The following is a 17,294-nucleotide window of genomic DNA, read 5'->3' as shown; positions in this document are numbered from 1 at the left end:
GCCACACAACTGAGGTAATTGACAGCAAATGGAGTGTGATCTAAACAGGAGTATTACATTCCACACTAATTATATCCTTTATGGAAGGTTACAACTGATTGGCTGTGTTTACATTATGTTAGGTCAGGTCATGGGGTGGGTGGGAGGTATTAGTAGGTGTTAATTGTCAGTTGGAATTCTGGCCGAGCCAAATTGGCACAACGTTAGCTATCATGGTGGTATGTCAAGTTTAACTTTTTACAAGGGTATTCAATTGATCTAGGAACATGAATTAAAAGTCTTGTCCTTTGCTTGTGGTTTTGCAGTATTACTTTTGTGGATCACATTTCCATGTATGTGTGTCTTTCTCTGTGCTCTTAACTTTGTTCCTCTGGGTTTTATATTTCTACTTGTGCCAATACCACACTGTCTTAATTGCTTTGGGGATTATAAATCTTTGTATCTAATAGATTGTTATCCTACTTTATTATTTTACCAAAATATCTTGGCTATTCTTGGTCCCTTATATTTCGGAATAAAGTGCCTCAAACACTTTTAGAATTTGGCATGAAGTTGCATTAACTCTATTCATGAAAATCAATTTGGGAGAAAGTTCATTTTGATAATATTAAATTTTTAATCCATAAATGTGATACATTCCCTACTTTCTCTATAGAAGTCTTTGAATTAAAAAAATATTCCTAGGCATTTGAAAATCTTGATGTTAATGTAAATGATATATTTTAAATATTTTTAGTAATCAGTTATTACATCTAAAAATAAAAGGAACTTGTTTTTTATGGACCTGTTATTTAGCTTAGCAATTTGGTTTTTGATAACTTTGGATTTTCTATTTGCCCCACCATCAAACAGAAACTCACAGCCCTCACATCAATGCTGACTCCTGGTCACCTTTTAGGCCAGGGCAGAGCTGCCCTTGTGAGTGTCCATGAGTGTAATGCTCTATGGGATTAGAAAACCTGGTGCTTCTTCCTTGCCAAAGCATAACATCAGTGAAAAATAACATTGCTTTCTTTCTTTATAGTGCTTTCTTTATGTTTTACTTCTTTTCCTTGACAGTTTACAAAGTTATAGAGCATCCAGTATAGTTTTATGTACAAATCATAATCATAGGCATTTGAATTGATCTCAAACGCAAAGAGAAAAGTTTGTATCGTGTCGTTATGAAGTATGATGTTTGTAGGTTTATTGTGTTGTAGGTCTATCACATTAGTTATGCTTTTTTTCACTCCTAGTTCACTAGATTTATCCCAAGTAAGTGGCAAATTTTGTCATATGCTTGTTCTGTCTCTACTGAGCTTCCCCTTATTTCTCTCTCTGTCCAGCTCCTCCCTAGGGTCATGCGGGACACAAAGCTCCATATGCACCTAGAAACCAGCCTGGAAAGACCCTCCTCAGGGATGAATCCTGTATTTTGAGATCCTCCCCAAATTTAGCAGCATTTGTATAATTTTATTCCCCTTCCCATCTCTCTCCCTCTCTCTTTCTCTTCTAGGCCCCGAATGACACATGGTTTTGGGGGGAAGACTGGTTCCTGCATGGGAGTACATTCTTCCTAACCTCAGGGTTTATGGTATCGATGGGATGCTCTAAGTCGCTCAGGCTCAGCCTTTCCTTTGAGGATCCCAAACCCCTTTTCTCTTCAGAAAATCCCTGTTGACCTTAAAAAAAAAGAGAAGAAAGGAATCTTTAACGTGAGAAGCATTATACATTTTGATGATTTTACTGGTCAGTCTCCAGTCATGAAAGGCCAAACACTGCCCTTCTCAGTTTCTGAATTGGTCCTCCATCCAGAAGGCAAGCCTCAATATCAACTAGGCAAGAGTTGTGAAGCAAAACGGCTCACCGAGGACAGAATACAACCACTTAGGTACTTATTTCGTTGGTATGCTATTGAATGGGAAAGAAAGCATGCCGTGATAAGTTCAGAGCCAGGCTGCAGTAGAAAGGGAAACGACCTCCCCGGTACTCCCGCTTGTTTTCAGACAGGGGATCCCACATTTTCATTTTAGACTGAGCCTTGAATAAAATGTACTTGGTCAACCTGGGGACTATGAGAAGTCAGCCATCTGTTAACACAAGTGCTCACCCCACATGCTCAGCAGAGCCTGGTCTAAGAGCCTACGGGCTCCTACCCCCTAGGAACTGATAGTTGCTCCTGGTGGGGATGTGACCAAACGGAAGATGCCAGGCCTGCAGCTCCACCGCCGGTGTCCTGACAGCCTGACTGACTGTTTCCAGGCAGCCCCGGCTGCAGTCAGAGAATGATAATGAGCAGTTCCCTTTGAGGATGAGCTAAGTACAGACAGGAAGGGTAATCATTAGCAGCTCTCTTGTGGATGCACTAAGGCCAGCAAAAATGTCTGCAGACAAGTAATTTGGCTGGGCGTGTTTTGACAATAAACTCAAACCAGACAGAAGGTGGGTGGGGAGGGTGGGGAGAATGAGGAGGGAGAAGCCATGAACTTTACAGGAGAAAAGAACTAAGAACCTTCCTGATCAGTGCCCCAGAGAGAGGGGCTGCAAAGAGACAACTTCTCCCCATCGAGATGGTGGGGCTCCTGGCAAGAACCCTAAACTCCCAGGCTGCTCTGTTAAACCAGCTGAGCAACCCCAAGGTGCTCTCCCGGACTTTGTCAGCATCCTGATAGCATTTCTGGAACTCATCCATGGACCTGGGAGGGAACTGGAAAGAGGACCAAGCATCACCCAACACTTTTCTGCTTTACCTCAGATGGAAGAGTTAAAAAAAATACAGGTGACAGCTCTCAACCATTGCCCATGAGGCTGACTCTGACGTAGGGCAGCACACATGGTCAGAGTAGAAGTGTAATCTAGAGGGCTTGTCAGAAACACGTCACTAGGCCTGTCTTTGGAGGTGCCAGGTGGCCTCCTTGCACTAGCTGCTTCTCACCAGTGGAGTGAGTGCTTAGGCATCGGCACTAATCATGGATGAGCAGCATCTCGGGTACAGATGGTTAAATGCACCAATAGACTGATCACCCAGAGGAAATGAGTTTTCCATTAGACGTAGGCAGGACTCGGTCAGGTCAGAACTATATGCCCCTTAGACACTGGCTTTGATTCCCGAAAAAAAAAAACACCCAAAACTTTAAGCTTGTTTCATTTTGAGCTCTGGTTGTCTGGACTAATTATCTGCTTTTAGAAATCCACAGATTAGCAAGTGTGGCAAGACATTTTTCTCAGGCATAATAAGGTCAGTCACTAAGGGAACTGAAGAATGTAAACTAATATTTTCCATCATGGTAACTGACAGGTGGTATTCACAGGGCCCCGCTCTGACCCCTCCTCCTAAGAGCATGCCTCATGGGGAATGGCTCTGTGTTCAGTCTTCCCAGGGGACTATCTTGGTTTACTGTGACTTCAGGGCTCCAGACCATCACTTTGACTTTGGTCTGTTATTTATTCTAGTAGCGAAGGGAGCGTTTCAAAGCAGAGTGTTACATAACATTAACCGGAATCTGAAAATCAATTTAACTAATTGCGTAGTATGTATAAGGAATTTATCTCAAGATTATGGACCATAGAGGAGTGTAGAGGGTTTTTGCCATGAAACTGTTTCTCTCTCTCTCTCTCTCTCGTATGTGTGAAACCTGTTTTCCATTTATAAAGAAAAAAAATCATCATCTTTCAGGTTGCTCTCCCCTGGTAGTTTGTATGGGGCTGCGATCTTGGAAGTTATGTCACTGATCTTTCAAACATTAGCAAAATCATTCCGTTTTAGTGAAATGACTAGACTTTAAAAGACTAGAAAGAAAGACCTGGCTACTTCTAATAATTAGTCAATGAAAAGTTCATCCATCCCAAGAGAACACACTTGCTTTGGACACATCCTCAAGAGGGGTCAAATGCTAGTGGAGGACATCCTTTTGGGATGGGAGAGAGGTCCTTGGTGAGATGGACTGACATAAGGACCACAACTGTGGAACAGGCAGGTGACTGTGAGAATGATGTAGGCCTGGTCAACATGTCACTAAGTGGTACGTAAGGTCACTAAGAGTAGGAGTCAATTTGATGGTAGCTATCAATGGGAAAATTTAAATTTTCCCTAAAAAATTAATAAGGAACAAGATTTTGTTGGGTAGAGTTGTGCTATGAAGAGCTACAAACCATTGTATTCTTTAAGATTTTTTTCATGCTCCCCAAGAACCAATTTTCACCCCATTGGAGCAATATTGTGGGAGAAAGTTGAGCTCGCCTACTCCGATAAAGCTTGGAAACCTACAGGGGCAGTTAGTTCTACCCTGTCCTACAGGGCCACTGTGATCAGAACCAACTTGATGGCAGTGAGTTAATGAAGATTTAGAATCTTGGAAACCCAAAGTAATGGGTCTAGTCTGACCTGTAGGGGCTTTATGAGTTGGAATGGACTCAATGGCAGTGTTTTTTAATTATTGTCTGTGACCAATATCAGTCTCCTTAAGCAAGCATTCTGAAAAGAGACAATTGTCATGATCTAGTTGGGAGAGATAAAAGAGGCAGGAAAATGAAATAAAAGCCCAAAGTCTGGACTCTGACTCTCTCAGATTAACATAGCATCATTGCTTGCAATGGTTCATTCCTTAGAGAGTTATATGAGAAGTAAATTAAATTAAGTACTTAATCAAATGCCTGGAAGATAGTAAGGACTAAATAAATGGCAGCTTGGTACCAACATCTGTATTGGTTAACCATTGCTGCACACTAAATTAGGTCAGACTTAGCAGTTCAAGCTAGTTTCGACCCAGTTACAACGCCAAATCGACTTAAGCAGTTTAAACCAATTGATTAATTGGATCAGGAACCAAGAATCAGCTTTAGCTGTGTGCTTCCAGGTCAGTCCCTTGTGAGGTTGACATCCAGATGTCATCTGGTGCTCTAATCATGTGATGGCTTGGTTGCAGCTGCAAGATCAGCTTCCACACTGAAGCAGTTTCATGGCTAGTGGCAACAGACCTATCCTGCTTGCTGGCTGTTGGCAGGTGGCCTCAGTTTCTCATCAGTGGAGACTTTTTCAGGTCTGTTCATGATGGTGGTCCAAGTGTCATGTGACAAGACGTGTTACCCTTTCTTACACTGTCCTTTCCCTCATACTACCCTTCTTATACTGTCCACCTCCATCCTAATTCCATTGTTCAATCAGTCAAAGATACTGGATTTTTAAAACATCAATGACGTAGGTTTTTTTGTCAGAGTATCCAGTCTCTGACAATTGTAGGGGGTCCGTAGGTGCAATTGTACGGGGGTAATATATAAAGATTATAGTAAAGTCATAGCGAATAGGGAAGGTAAAAGAGAAGATAAAATAAAGAAGTCAGACACATTTTATGGTACATTCTCACTTCAGCTCCTCTGGGTGGTCCATGTGGAGGTGGGAAACAAGAGGAGGAGAGAGAATACATTTCTAACCAAGGATTAGATATACTAGTCTTGGGGATGTGTGGTTACTCTGATTACTGGTAACCACATATGTCACAGGAAGGGGTTGTACCATAGGCAATACAGCAATGGGAGGGGGATGATCTAGGGGTGTACACACAATAGGAAGAGGAGAGGCTAGGAGAACACATGTGACAAGCTCAGCGGATCCTAGATTCAATAGGGCAGCCTCACCTTGGTTGTCCTTGAGCTGGCTTGACCTATTCTGAGTTCTCCTTCAGGAAAGCAATCCACTATCCTTATCAGCAGGGAGTGAGCCCCAACTAAGGTGGGACAGACAATAGTCTGATTGCTCTGGATGGCTGATGTCCTCAGGGAGATAGCTTCTAAGCTGCTTGCTTCCAAAAGTGCTCTAGCAAGCAGAATGACAACCTGTGGAGAAACCTTTCTGTATCCCATAGTTTTTGTTTGTTTGTTTGTTTGTTTTTAATCGATTGCCAGAAGAAACATGTTATGTCATTGATTGAGTGGAAGTTTTCCCTTTCCATCCATTTAAAGAAACAACAGACCAGCTTTTCTGGTTTAATTCCTTCTCTGCTTCCTGCCTTTCAGTCTTTGCCATGTTCAGCCTTGTTTCTCTTTCTCCATGTTTCTTCTCCTCTAAATGTTTTGTTCGTGTTTTTCCTTATCCCTACTCATCTCATATGGCTGGTCAGAAATGGCTTAGAACACACTGGTAATGCTTAGGACTGTTTATTAATTTTTAATTAACCTGAAAACATGGAGGTTGAGAGGTTCTGACGATTCTGTGTACTCCTCACATATTTTTTATATTCATTTGATAAATTTAGTAGATTGATACTATTTTTACTTCATATACCCTATGACTAGATAAACAAAATTTAAATGTATCACAAGTGAAAATATTTGCTTTTTAATAGATAAAATTTTATAAAACTTAAAAGCAAAGTATAAATTTGTTGGGGTTTTTTTTGTTTCTTTGGTTTTTTTTGGTAACCCCCTAAGTACTAATCCACTGCTGGAATGAATGTAAAATGGTACAGCCACTATGGAAAATAGTTCATAAGTTTCTTTGTCATTGTTTTTCATTTGTTCACTTAAAAAAATCATTGCAGTAAATCACCCATTTCTTACCAAGTTGAACATCCAGACCTACTTTTCATTCACTAAGTGAATGAAAATGGGGAAAATGTACACACAAACATGTGAGTATACATTGTTATTGCTAGATGCGATCGAGTCAGTTCTGATCCATAGAGACCCAATGTACAGCAGAGCCAAACACCACTCAGTCCTGTGCCACCTTCACAGTAGTTCCTAGGCTGATCCTATTGTTGCAGCCACTGTGTGGATCCATCTTACTGAGGGTGAGGGTACATTGTAGCATTTATTTACAAAAAGCCTCATAAAAATGGGTGTACAACAAATGTGGTGAAGAAAGCTGATGGTGCCCGACTATCAAAAGATATAATGTCTGGAGGTTTAAAGGCTTGAAGGTAAACAAGTAGGCATCTAGCAAAGAAGCAACAAGCCCACATGGAAGAAGCACACCAGCCTGTGTGATCATGAGGTGTTCAGGGGATCAGGTAACAGGCATCAGAGGACTCTAAACAAACAAACCAAAAACATACTGTTGAGAACCAGGGGGGGTCAGAGCAGACACCCAAACCCTTCTGTAGACAATGGAACATCCCCTTATAGAAGGGTCGGAAGGAAAGGATGAGTCAACCAGGGTGAGGTATAATACTGATAAAACACAGTATTCCTCTGGTTCCTTGAGGCTTCCTCACACCACACTGTCATGACCCACTCCTTCCTCTCACTGCAGGCTAGGCCAGAACATGTACACTGGTACAGATAAGAGCTCAGGGCACAAGGAATCCAGGTCAGATAAACCCATCAGGAACAGAAATGAGAGTAGCCGTACCAGGAGGGTCAGGGGAGGATAAGGAGAGATGGGGGGGAGGGGAGAAACCATAGGGGAAAGGAAACAGCAGTGGGTATAAGATATGAAAATAATAATAATTTATCAAAGGGTCACGAGGGGGCAGAAGGAGGAGGGAGGGTAAAAAGAGGAGCTGATACCAACGGTTCAAATAGAATGCAAATGTTTAGAAAATAATGATGGTAACATATATACAAATATGCTTGATCCAGTGCATGTATGTATCGTTATAAGAGTTATAATGGCCCCCAATAAAATGATTTTTTGAAAAATAAAATAAATAAATAAAAATTAAAAAATCAAAAGCCTCAAACTGTTGGATGGAAAAGCAAATCACGAGGAAAAATACTTATGCTTCCTTGTCCTCAGTGAAAGACAAGCCTGACTGTATCCCGTCTCTTCCCCCAGAGACCTTCCCTGGAATTCCGTTCCAGCTGCTTGCAGCAGTAACTGATACATCACCATGTCTCACTCTGGCTTTCTGCCTCTTCTCTCACTTCTTCACTCCATCGAGCTTGCTCCAAACCACTTGCGTTATCTTAGGTCCTTATCTCAGGACTGTGCGGGAATTTAGTCTAAGAGAGTTCTGCTGGTTTATAAGTTTTAGCTGGGTTTTAAAGCATTCGTCACCTCCAAACCGCCATGAAAGGAAACCTTGTGATTGAGATGTAACCATGCTTCACAAACGGCCTGTGCTTTGGGCGGCAGTGCCAAGGTCTACTTCCACAGCAGTAGTTTGCCGACTTTGCTCATCATAGAAATCTGGCTTTGAAGCGAACTTTGGAACTCGTTTGTCTTAGTTACCTGGTGCTGTTCTCACAGAGGTGCCACATGTCTGTGGCTTACAACACAAAACATTTGCCATCCCACCTGTCCCTACGGTAGAGCTGTAGGATGGAGTTGGGCGCACCTGTCTAGTTTCCAAGGCAGTAATGCTTGGAGAAGCAGATTGCGACACCCTTTTTTAGTGGAGGGGTGGGTAGATTTGAACCAACAAACCTTCAACTTAGCAGCTGAACTCCTTTAAAAATGAGAAATTCATTTTCTCAGAGTTCTGGTAGTGAAAAGTCCAAACCAGGTTCTAAAACGTGTCGGTTTCCTCTGGGAGCCACTCTCCTAGTTTCTGGTGTTTACAAGCAACCCTTGCATTTCTTAGCTTGTGCTTGAACCTCACATAGCATCTGTCTTCCCTCAGTATGTGACTTTCTTCTAGTCTGTTCTATTTATAACAAAGAAGTAATTAGGTTTAAGAATCTCCCTAAAGATCTTATCAACACAACTAAAGGAATGCCCTATATTCAATTCACATAGGATTTTTTGGCCAAAGTAGCCACACCCATCTGTTTATGTAGAGATGTATGTTACTATGATGCTGAACACGTTTTAGCAGAGTTTTCCGAATAAAAGAGACGAGGAGGAAAGGCTGGCTATCTACTTCTGGATGTCAGCCAAGGAAAGCCCTGTGGATCACCACAGCCCCATACACAAGGGCCTGCTGCTGGACCAGGAAGCACCTAAGCCAGTTACAGATGCAGTGGCCATGAAATAGGGAGCTGCAGGGGAGGGCAAGCAACTCAGTGACAGTTAGCAGCAACAATTGATGTTTATCAGTAGAGGTGAGAATACCAGGCAATACCTTCGGCTGAACAAATGATGTGTACAAAGCCACAGAGTGAGAGAGATCAAGAGGGAGTGGGGTGGAAGGAAAGTGAGGGGTGGGAAGGATTGCATGGGAGGGTCATACAAAAGGAGAAGTGGAAACCAGGATTTCCCAATGCTGGAAGGCCAGCTCACTTCTCACACCTCATAGAAGTGGGATGCATGATGCGCCTCAGTGACCAATGGCGCTACAGGGGACAGCACCTGAGACACAGTGTGGGAATTGCGCCTGACCTGATCCCACCAAACCAAGGCAAAGCACTGGGGGAGTGCAGCGGAACAGCAAGGGAATGGAGCGGCAAGGTCGACAGGGAATGCTGAAAGTGGACTTTGGGGCCAGGGCGTGGTGCCTCAATAGACTGTACTGGAAAATACTCCTAAAAGCCAACAAATGATCCTTGAACTAACTACAAGCTTTTCTTTCTTGATGTGTTTTGTTCTTTGTCAGTGGTTTGTTGTTGTTGTTTTGTTGTCTTGTTGTATACTGTTGCTTTGTTTTCCTCTGTCTTGTTTTTCTGCATGCTATTATCTCCACAGGTCTGTCTAAATAAGACAGGCTGGATGAACTATCTGGAAGAAAAACAATGGGACAGACAGTTCCCAGGGGGGGGGGGACTTGGGATTGGGGGAGGTGGGGGGTAAGGAAGTGTTGTTAACAAACCCAGGGGTAAGGGAACAACACGGGATCCAAATTGGTGGTGAAGGGGGAGTGGCAGACCTGGTAGGAAATGATCAAGGGTAAGGTTATGTAAGGAAGAGGTATAGCTGTAACCCAGGTGGGGACGGAGCATGATAGTGGGGCAGGAGGAAAGTCAAGGGAAATAGAGGAAAGATCTAGGAGGCAAATGGCATTTATAGAGGTCTAGACAAAGACATGTACATGCAAATATATAGATGAGGATGGGGAAATAGATCTATGTGTCTATATTTATAGGTTTAATATTAAGGTGGCGGAAGGATCTTAGGTCTCTACTCAAGCACTCCCTCAATGCATGAATATTTTCTTCTATTAAATTCGCATTCTATGATGCTCACCCTCCCTACACAACTGCTGAAGTCAAAGCGGGTGAACAAGTAAATGTGGTGAAGAAAGCTAATGGTGCCCGGCTATCAAAAGAGATAGTGTCTAGAGTCTTAAAGGCTTGAAGATAAACAAGCGGCCATCTAGCTCAGAACCAACAAAGCCCACATGCAAGAACACACCAGCCTGTGTGATCATGTAGTCCTGAAGGAATCAGTTATCAGGCATCAAAGAACAAAAAAATCATATCATTGGCTGCACACCTCTATGATATGATCGCTGAGGACAAACGGGTGCATAAGCAAATGTGGCGGAAAAAGCTGATGGTGCCCAGCTATCAAAAGAGATAGTGTCTGGGGTCTTAAAGGCTTGAAGGTGAACAAGCGGCCATCTAGCTCAGAAGCAACAAAGCCCACATGGAAGAAGCACACCAGCCTGTGCAATCACGAGGTGTCAAAGGGATCAGGTATAAAGCATCATCATCATAAAAAAAAAATCTTACCATAGTGAATGAAGGGGGAAGTACAGAGTGGAGACCCAAAGCCCATTTGTCGGCCACTGGAGATCCCCTCAGAGTGGGGTGTAGGGGAGGAGATGAGTCAGTCAGGGTGTGATGTAGCACCGATGAAGAATATAGCTTTCCTCCAGTTCCTAAATGCTTCTTCCCCCACCCCCCCACTACCATGATCCAAATTCTACCTTGCAAGTCTAGATAGAGCAGAGGTTGTACACTGGTGCAGATAGGAGCTAGAGGCACAGGGAATCCAAGGTGGATGATACCTTCAGGACCAGGGGTGTGAGGGGTGATACTGGGAGGGTAGAGGGTGAGTGGGTTGGAAAGGGGGAACCGATTACAAGGATCTACCTCCTCCCTGGGGCACAGACAACAGAAAAGCGGGTGAAAGGAGACACCAGATAGGGCAAGATATGACAAAATAATAATCTATAAATTATCAAGGACTCATGAGGGAGGGGGGAGCGGAGAGGGAGGGGAAAAAAAGAGGACCTGATGCAAAGGGCTTAAGTGGAGAGCAAATGCTTTGAAAATGATGAGGGCAAAGAATGTACAGATGTGCTTTATACAATTGATGTATGTATATGTATAGATAGTGATAAGTGTTGTATGAGCCCCTAATTAAATGTTTAAAAACAAGAAGAAAAAAAAAAGAAGTGGGCTGCAGGTGCCTTGCCATACATAACAGTCATAAGCCACGGGTGGCCCATAGGCGTGAGTTGGAAACACACTGCCATCCCTTTTTTCTCAGATCACTGCAGCTCTGTTTCATTCTTGCACATTCAGGATAACTCTCTGTATATATAGGTTTTTGTTTGTTTTTTTTTTTTAAAGATTTCTAGTAAGGGACAGGATCTTGGCTGCCCCTTTCCTGGGCTGTCACACAACACGGGCTGCTCTGCACAGAGAGAACTATACGACTGCTATGTTACTGTCTATCTCCACTTTCCTTCCTACAATGTCAATCGCTGCTGCCAGATGGCCTTTTAAAAAATGTTACAGGATCATAGACAGTTTTCCTGCCGGAGTACTTAGCTTTAGTACTTAGGACGTCCAGGAGATTATCTCTTAACTGCTAATGTTCAGCAGACAGCAGCGTGCCCCAGTCCGATCCCTGCCCGTTCTTCAGAGCCTCCTTAAAAGGATTTGCCAAGGTTGAAAGGCCCCAATAACCCTGGCATTTTCGCTGTATTGAAAGACGTCCTCCCACCTTTTATTTGTACATTGAGAATCAACAAGCCAGATAGAAAGCAGTGCTTTGGCAGTCACAAAACTCCGCAGCCCACCTCCACTTGGATGGTGAAATGTTATAACAAGGTCTCAGGGTTGGGTTTTTATTTTGTTTGGCATACTGAGGTTGGAGTGAAGTTCAAGACACTGAACAACTTTCTTATTGTTTCTCTGCTCAAAGAGATGAACACTGACAGAAGATAGGCTTTCCAACTCTCCTCCTCTCTTTCATTCTTTGCTGCCTTCCTATGAGTTAATCAGGATGATGATCACACTTGGTCCTTCCCTCAAGGTCCCTGCAGTATCTTCTTGAGAAAGAAGAACAACCAATTAGCCAGCTGCTGTGGAGTTGACTTCCGCTCATGGGGACCCAATGTGTGTCAGAGTAGAACTGTGCTTCTTAGCATTTTCAATGACGTGTTACTTGCCTATGTAGATTGGCAGGCCTTTCTTCTGAGATTGCCTCTGGGTAGACTCAAACTTCTGGAATGTCAATTAGCAAGGAAGCTCATTCATTCTTTCAATCACTTAGGGACTTCCAGGAGGAACACCCTGTAAACAACAGCCACCTGCTGCCTTGGTACTCAAATGTGAGTAGCTGAGGTCAGGACCATCACCCCTGAGCTCTTCCACCCCAAACTAACTGCCATAAAGTCAATTCCAATGTATCGTAACCCTGCAGGACATGGTAGAATTGCCTATGTAGATTCCAAGACAAGTCTTTACCAAGGTAGAAAGTCTCTTCTTTCTCTTGCAGGACAGCAGGGGTTTTCCAACTGCTGACCTTGCAGTTAGCACCCAAACTCAAAACTACTACACCACAGAGCTCCTTGAAGGCTTTTGAAAAACACGTAGCCCCACCCCTGACCCCCTGAATCAGAATCTGCCTTTAACAAGCTCCCCAGGGGAATTGACTGCATGGTAACCATCTGAGTAAACATGTTCTGTGTCTTCAAAATACCTCCAGTAGCAAGTCGGCTGGAAGTAGAAATAGAAAAACAAAACAAACCCCCAAAACCTTTGGGGGAACTAGTTAGCCCAAAGTAGTTTCCATGGACTCGCCTCTCCAGCCTTGGAAAAAGCAGTACAGCTCATGATACATAAAGCAAGCACTAGAGGAAAGAGAATGTACAGAGAGTGGATGAGCCCATCAAATGAAGTGGAGAGTTGTTCTGGAACAAAAACTTTAAAACCCAGGTTCGAGTCTGTTACAGGGGAAAATAGTCCCCAATTCACATGTATTTTATAGAGACCCCTGGATTAAGTCTTAACAGGATGAAGAGAAGACAAAGACCCATCGTGAACATGTGTGCACACTGGTGTCCAATCATCCAGACGAGGAAGAACATCAGCATGCGTGTATAATGGTGTCCAAAGGATTCATAGCCACATAGCTACTTACATGAGCCATGCCAACAAAGGAAACCATGCCCCAACCCTGACTGTTGGCAGATAAATTCATCATTTTCACTGGAGGGACTACAGAAATGGGAAAGGAACCTTGATTGGGATACATACACTCCCCCAGATCCAGATTCTTAGAGATTTGGCTCTGACACTAGCACCTAATTTCCACCAAGTGCACACTCAGGTAAAGTCCTAAGGGCAGATTGCCCTTCTGAGAGTTGGCCAAGAGACTGGCAGCAAGCACACTTTGCCTGAGGGCAAAAAATTTATTGTCATTGAACTGAGTCTGACTTATATAGACCCTATAGGACAGAGTAGAACTGCCCCTGTGGGTTTTTGAGAACATCACTCTTTAGAGCAATGGTTCTCAACCTGTGAATCCCGACCCCTTTGGGGGTCAAACGACCCTTTCACAGGGGTCGTCCAATTCATAACTAGCAAAATTACAGTTATGAAGTAGCAACAAAAATAATTTTATGGTTGGGGGATCAGCACAACATGAGGAACTGTATGAAAGGGTTATGGCATTAGGAAGGTTGAGGACCACTTCTTTAGAGGAATAGAAAGCCTCATCTTTCTCCTGAGGAATAGCTGGTGGTTTTGAACTGAAGACCTTGAAATTAGTAGCCCAACACCATATCACCAAGGCTCCTCAAAGCTTTTTACATTGCTTAACAACCATCAGGGAAAAAAACCAAATGGGGTTGAATCTATGGGGAGACTCAAAATGAATTTAGGTTTTCTACTGTAAACCACAGTATACTGCAAACCTACCATAGTTCTCAGAATTTAAGCTGTAATTCAAGTCTCAGCACCAACATTTTCCTACCATGACATTGATTGGATCATGGTCTCAGTTTATCAGTATATTTGAGATTATGATACCTGACCTGTCAATTGTATAGGATGCTTGCAAATGTAGAACTGTTCCCTTGGTTTTCTGAGGCTGGGTTAGTCTGGGTAGATTAGAGAAACAAATTCATAGACACTCATATGTGTATAGGAAAGAGCTTTATATATAAGAGCAATTGAATGTTGAGAAAACATCCCAGCCCAGTCCAGACCAAATCCCATCTGTCTGATACCAATCTATAAAGTTCTCTTTAGACTCACGAAACACATGTAATGATGCTGAATGCAGGGAAAACACATGCCAGTGGGTAGAAATTCTTGTGTATCCAGTGGTGTAATCATCTCCGGGCTGGCAAGGGTCTCCATGTGGTTTCTCCAGTTCCCAGGACTCTAGCGTAGTTCCATGTGTCTTGTCAGCTAGGATGTCTCACAGGAACTGAGCCTTGTCAGTAGGAGTCTACAAGGGAGAGAGCAGAGCAAGAAAGTGAGAGTGTGAGTGTGTTTCCCACCCCCAAGGAAGAATTACAGCAGTTCCCAGAATCTTTAGGAGAAGACCATGCCCACACGGAGGCCTCATTTGCTATGACCTGATTGACAGGATAAACCCCATCCCTTCCTTCTTAATCCTCAAATCAACACCAGGCTATGTAACTACGACAGCTTTGGGGGATAAACATTTATTGAGCACCAATTATATGCCAACATAGGTTTTGAATGCTTCAAGAGAATAGAGTCTTAAAATAACTTTCAGACAGAGTAAATCCCTAAACTCTCCCATATATCTCTCTACAAGTTCATCTTTGTCCTCTTTTATTAATTCTTATTAGCTAATAATTCTTATTAGCATGAATTCATTCCACACATGCAGGCTCCATGCTAAGTTTGTGGGGTGCACACAGGTGATCAAGGCCCTGTGTCATTGTCTTTGAGGGGGTCACAGAACAGGAGATGGCACAAGCCATGCAGATGGATAAATATGTTGCAAGCTGGGAAACAAGTGGTTGTGGAAGGCTACAGGTAAAGTTTCAGGGGTGTTCAGAGGCGGCCGAAATTGTACCAGCTGTGGGTTTCATCCGTTTAAGAGAAGAGCATTGGATAAACTATGGAGATAATGCTGGTCATTTAAATTCACAGTTCAACTCTCAGAGAAGTTAGGGTTCAGATTGTGCCAACAGAGCTTCACTTATTTTTGATGGTGGGCAAGCTTGATCCCTTTGTGTTTTTTCATTGAAACAACTTTTATTAATGGTAACAGCGCATAGTACTGGCAAGATATGGGACTTGATTTTAACTTCCCAGGATCTTCATCTATAGTTCTGTTTTCTGTTATTTCCTTTTCCTGTCCCCTCTACCCATAGCACAGAGCCCCCATTCCCCTGAAAATTGACCGGGTTGTCTTAGGGCAGGAGAGGCAACTTGGTAGAAGTGGATGGGTTTGTTTTCTCTGAGACGGATTACACATTACCAGACGAGAATATTCCATTGTCATTCCGGTCCTCAGTAGAGGCTGGGTGTGCTGTGGTCTCTTCTGGAGAAAGTTGAGGCTGTCTTCTCCTGTAAAGATTTCAGGATCAGAAACCCTACATGGGTTTCTATGAGTCAGAGTCAACTCCAGGGCAGTAGGTGGGTGCTGTTGTCCTCCCAGTTCAGCCACAGTACTGGCTCGGTTAGCTAGCGCTGCTATTACAGAAATAGTGCAAGTAGGTGGTTTCACAGAACAGAACTTTATTTTCTCAAAGGCTAGATGCCAGACAGTCAACTTCAGGGCCTCAACTATAGGGAAAGGCTCTCTCCCTCTGGAGGATATGGAGGAGGTCTTCCAGCCTCTCTCCGTTCCTTAGTGATCTGCACCTGGCATCTTAACGACCTGCTTGTGACCTCAAATCGATGACAGAGTCTAATGACCAGTAAATCGGATTCATGTGCAATTAAATCTGGCCCTTATTCTACTATTCTAGACCCATTTAGTATAATTATTGTCATGGTGTGGTGACTTCTGCTTGTTGTGATTCTGTGATGTTACAAAGACCAACAGGTTCACCAAGCGTGGACATGTTTCAAGGGTGCTTCCAGATCAAGATAGACTTGAAAGAAAGGTCCAGCAAGGTATTTCCAGAAACTAGCCATGGAAAACCTGCTAATCACAACAACATTGTTCCATGTCGTGCTAGAAGAAGAACCCTCTAGGTTGGGAGGCACCCAGAATGCACAGCGACCACAGTAAGGGACTGGGCAGCAGGTCATTCTGTGGAGCATGAGGTTGCCATGAGTCAACTCAACGGTCACCAATTTGGTTGTAGCTATTATTGTAATCAGGGCAAGCGTTGTTTGGAGAAATGAGGACATTCCTGCAGTGTCACGTAAGAGACCTTTGTCTCTCAGAATATGCTCTGGGCAGGGCTGGCTGCCCTCCTTCGTTACTGCTGTGGAAAACAGACTCTCCCTCCAGAATGCTGTGATAACCCAGAGAAATGACAACTCTGCTCTGAAATGATGACGTCCTGCGACTCCTATGCGCTCTGGGCACATGTTCCTACCATCCTCCTTGACCGAACAGCTTCAATCTTTTCAATTAAAGAGGAAAGCCACCTGGCGATGAGGAGAAACAGAGTCATGTGCTCAGATGTTGCATCCGCAGACTTCATGTAGGAATCCCTGAAGCACTCACCTCCCAGGGTTGCCAACAGAAAGGAAAACCCACACATGCTTCATGTTCATGTGGATAAGATTTATGACACCCCCAAATGCTCTTCAGAGTAACAAGGATTTTGAATTTAAGTATACGTGTGCTGGGGCTGCCAAAGAGGGTTACTATGAGTTGGAAATGAATGAGCCGACCTAACCTAAAAAACAAAACAAAAAGCACATACTTACGAGTGAAAGGGGTGGAGGTTAGCCTGTCAATCAGGTAGCAGCTTGATGGCCTCTTTGGAGGCGCTAAGGAGACAAGCCACATGGAGAAGAGCTGATGGAGCCAGAGCCCTGGGAGTTGTAGGAGCCACGTGGAGACCCCTGCCAGCACTGAGGTGCTTCTACGGCCACTGGATTCACAAGACTTTCCACCCATTGGCCAGTGATCTTCCTGCATCTATCATTGTTTGGCTGTGTGAGTGTAACAGGAATTTATGGACTAGTATTGCACATCAGGGCTAATATTGGGCTTATGAACTTGAGCTGGACGGGGCTGGGATGTTTTTGTAATATTCAATTGCTCTTGTACATAAAGCTTTTTTCTTATACACACAAAAAATAAATAAATAAAGAGG

Source organism: Tenrec ecaudatus, chromosome 10 (assembly GCF_050624435.1).
Source record: "Tenrec ecaudatus isolate mTenEca1 chromosome 10, mTenEca1.hap1, whole genome shotgun sequence".
NCBI lineage: Eukaryota > Metazoa > Chordata > Mammalia > Afrosoricida > Tenrecidae > Tenrec > Tenrec ecaudatus.
Note: the sequence above shows the minus strand (reverse complement) of the source record.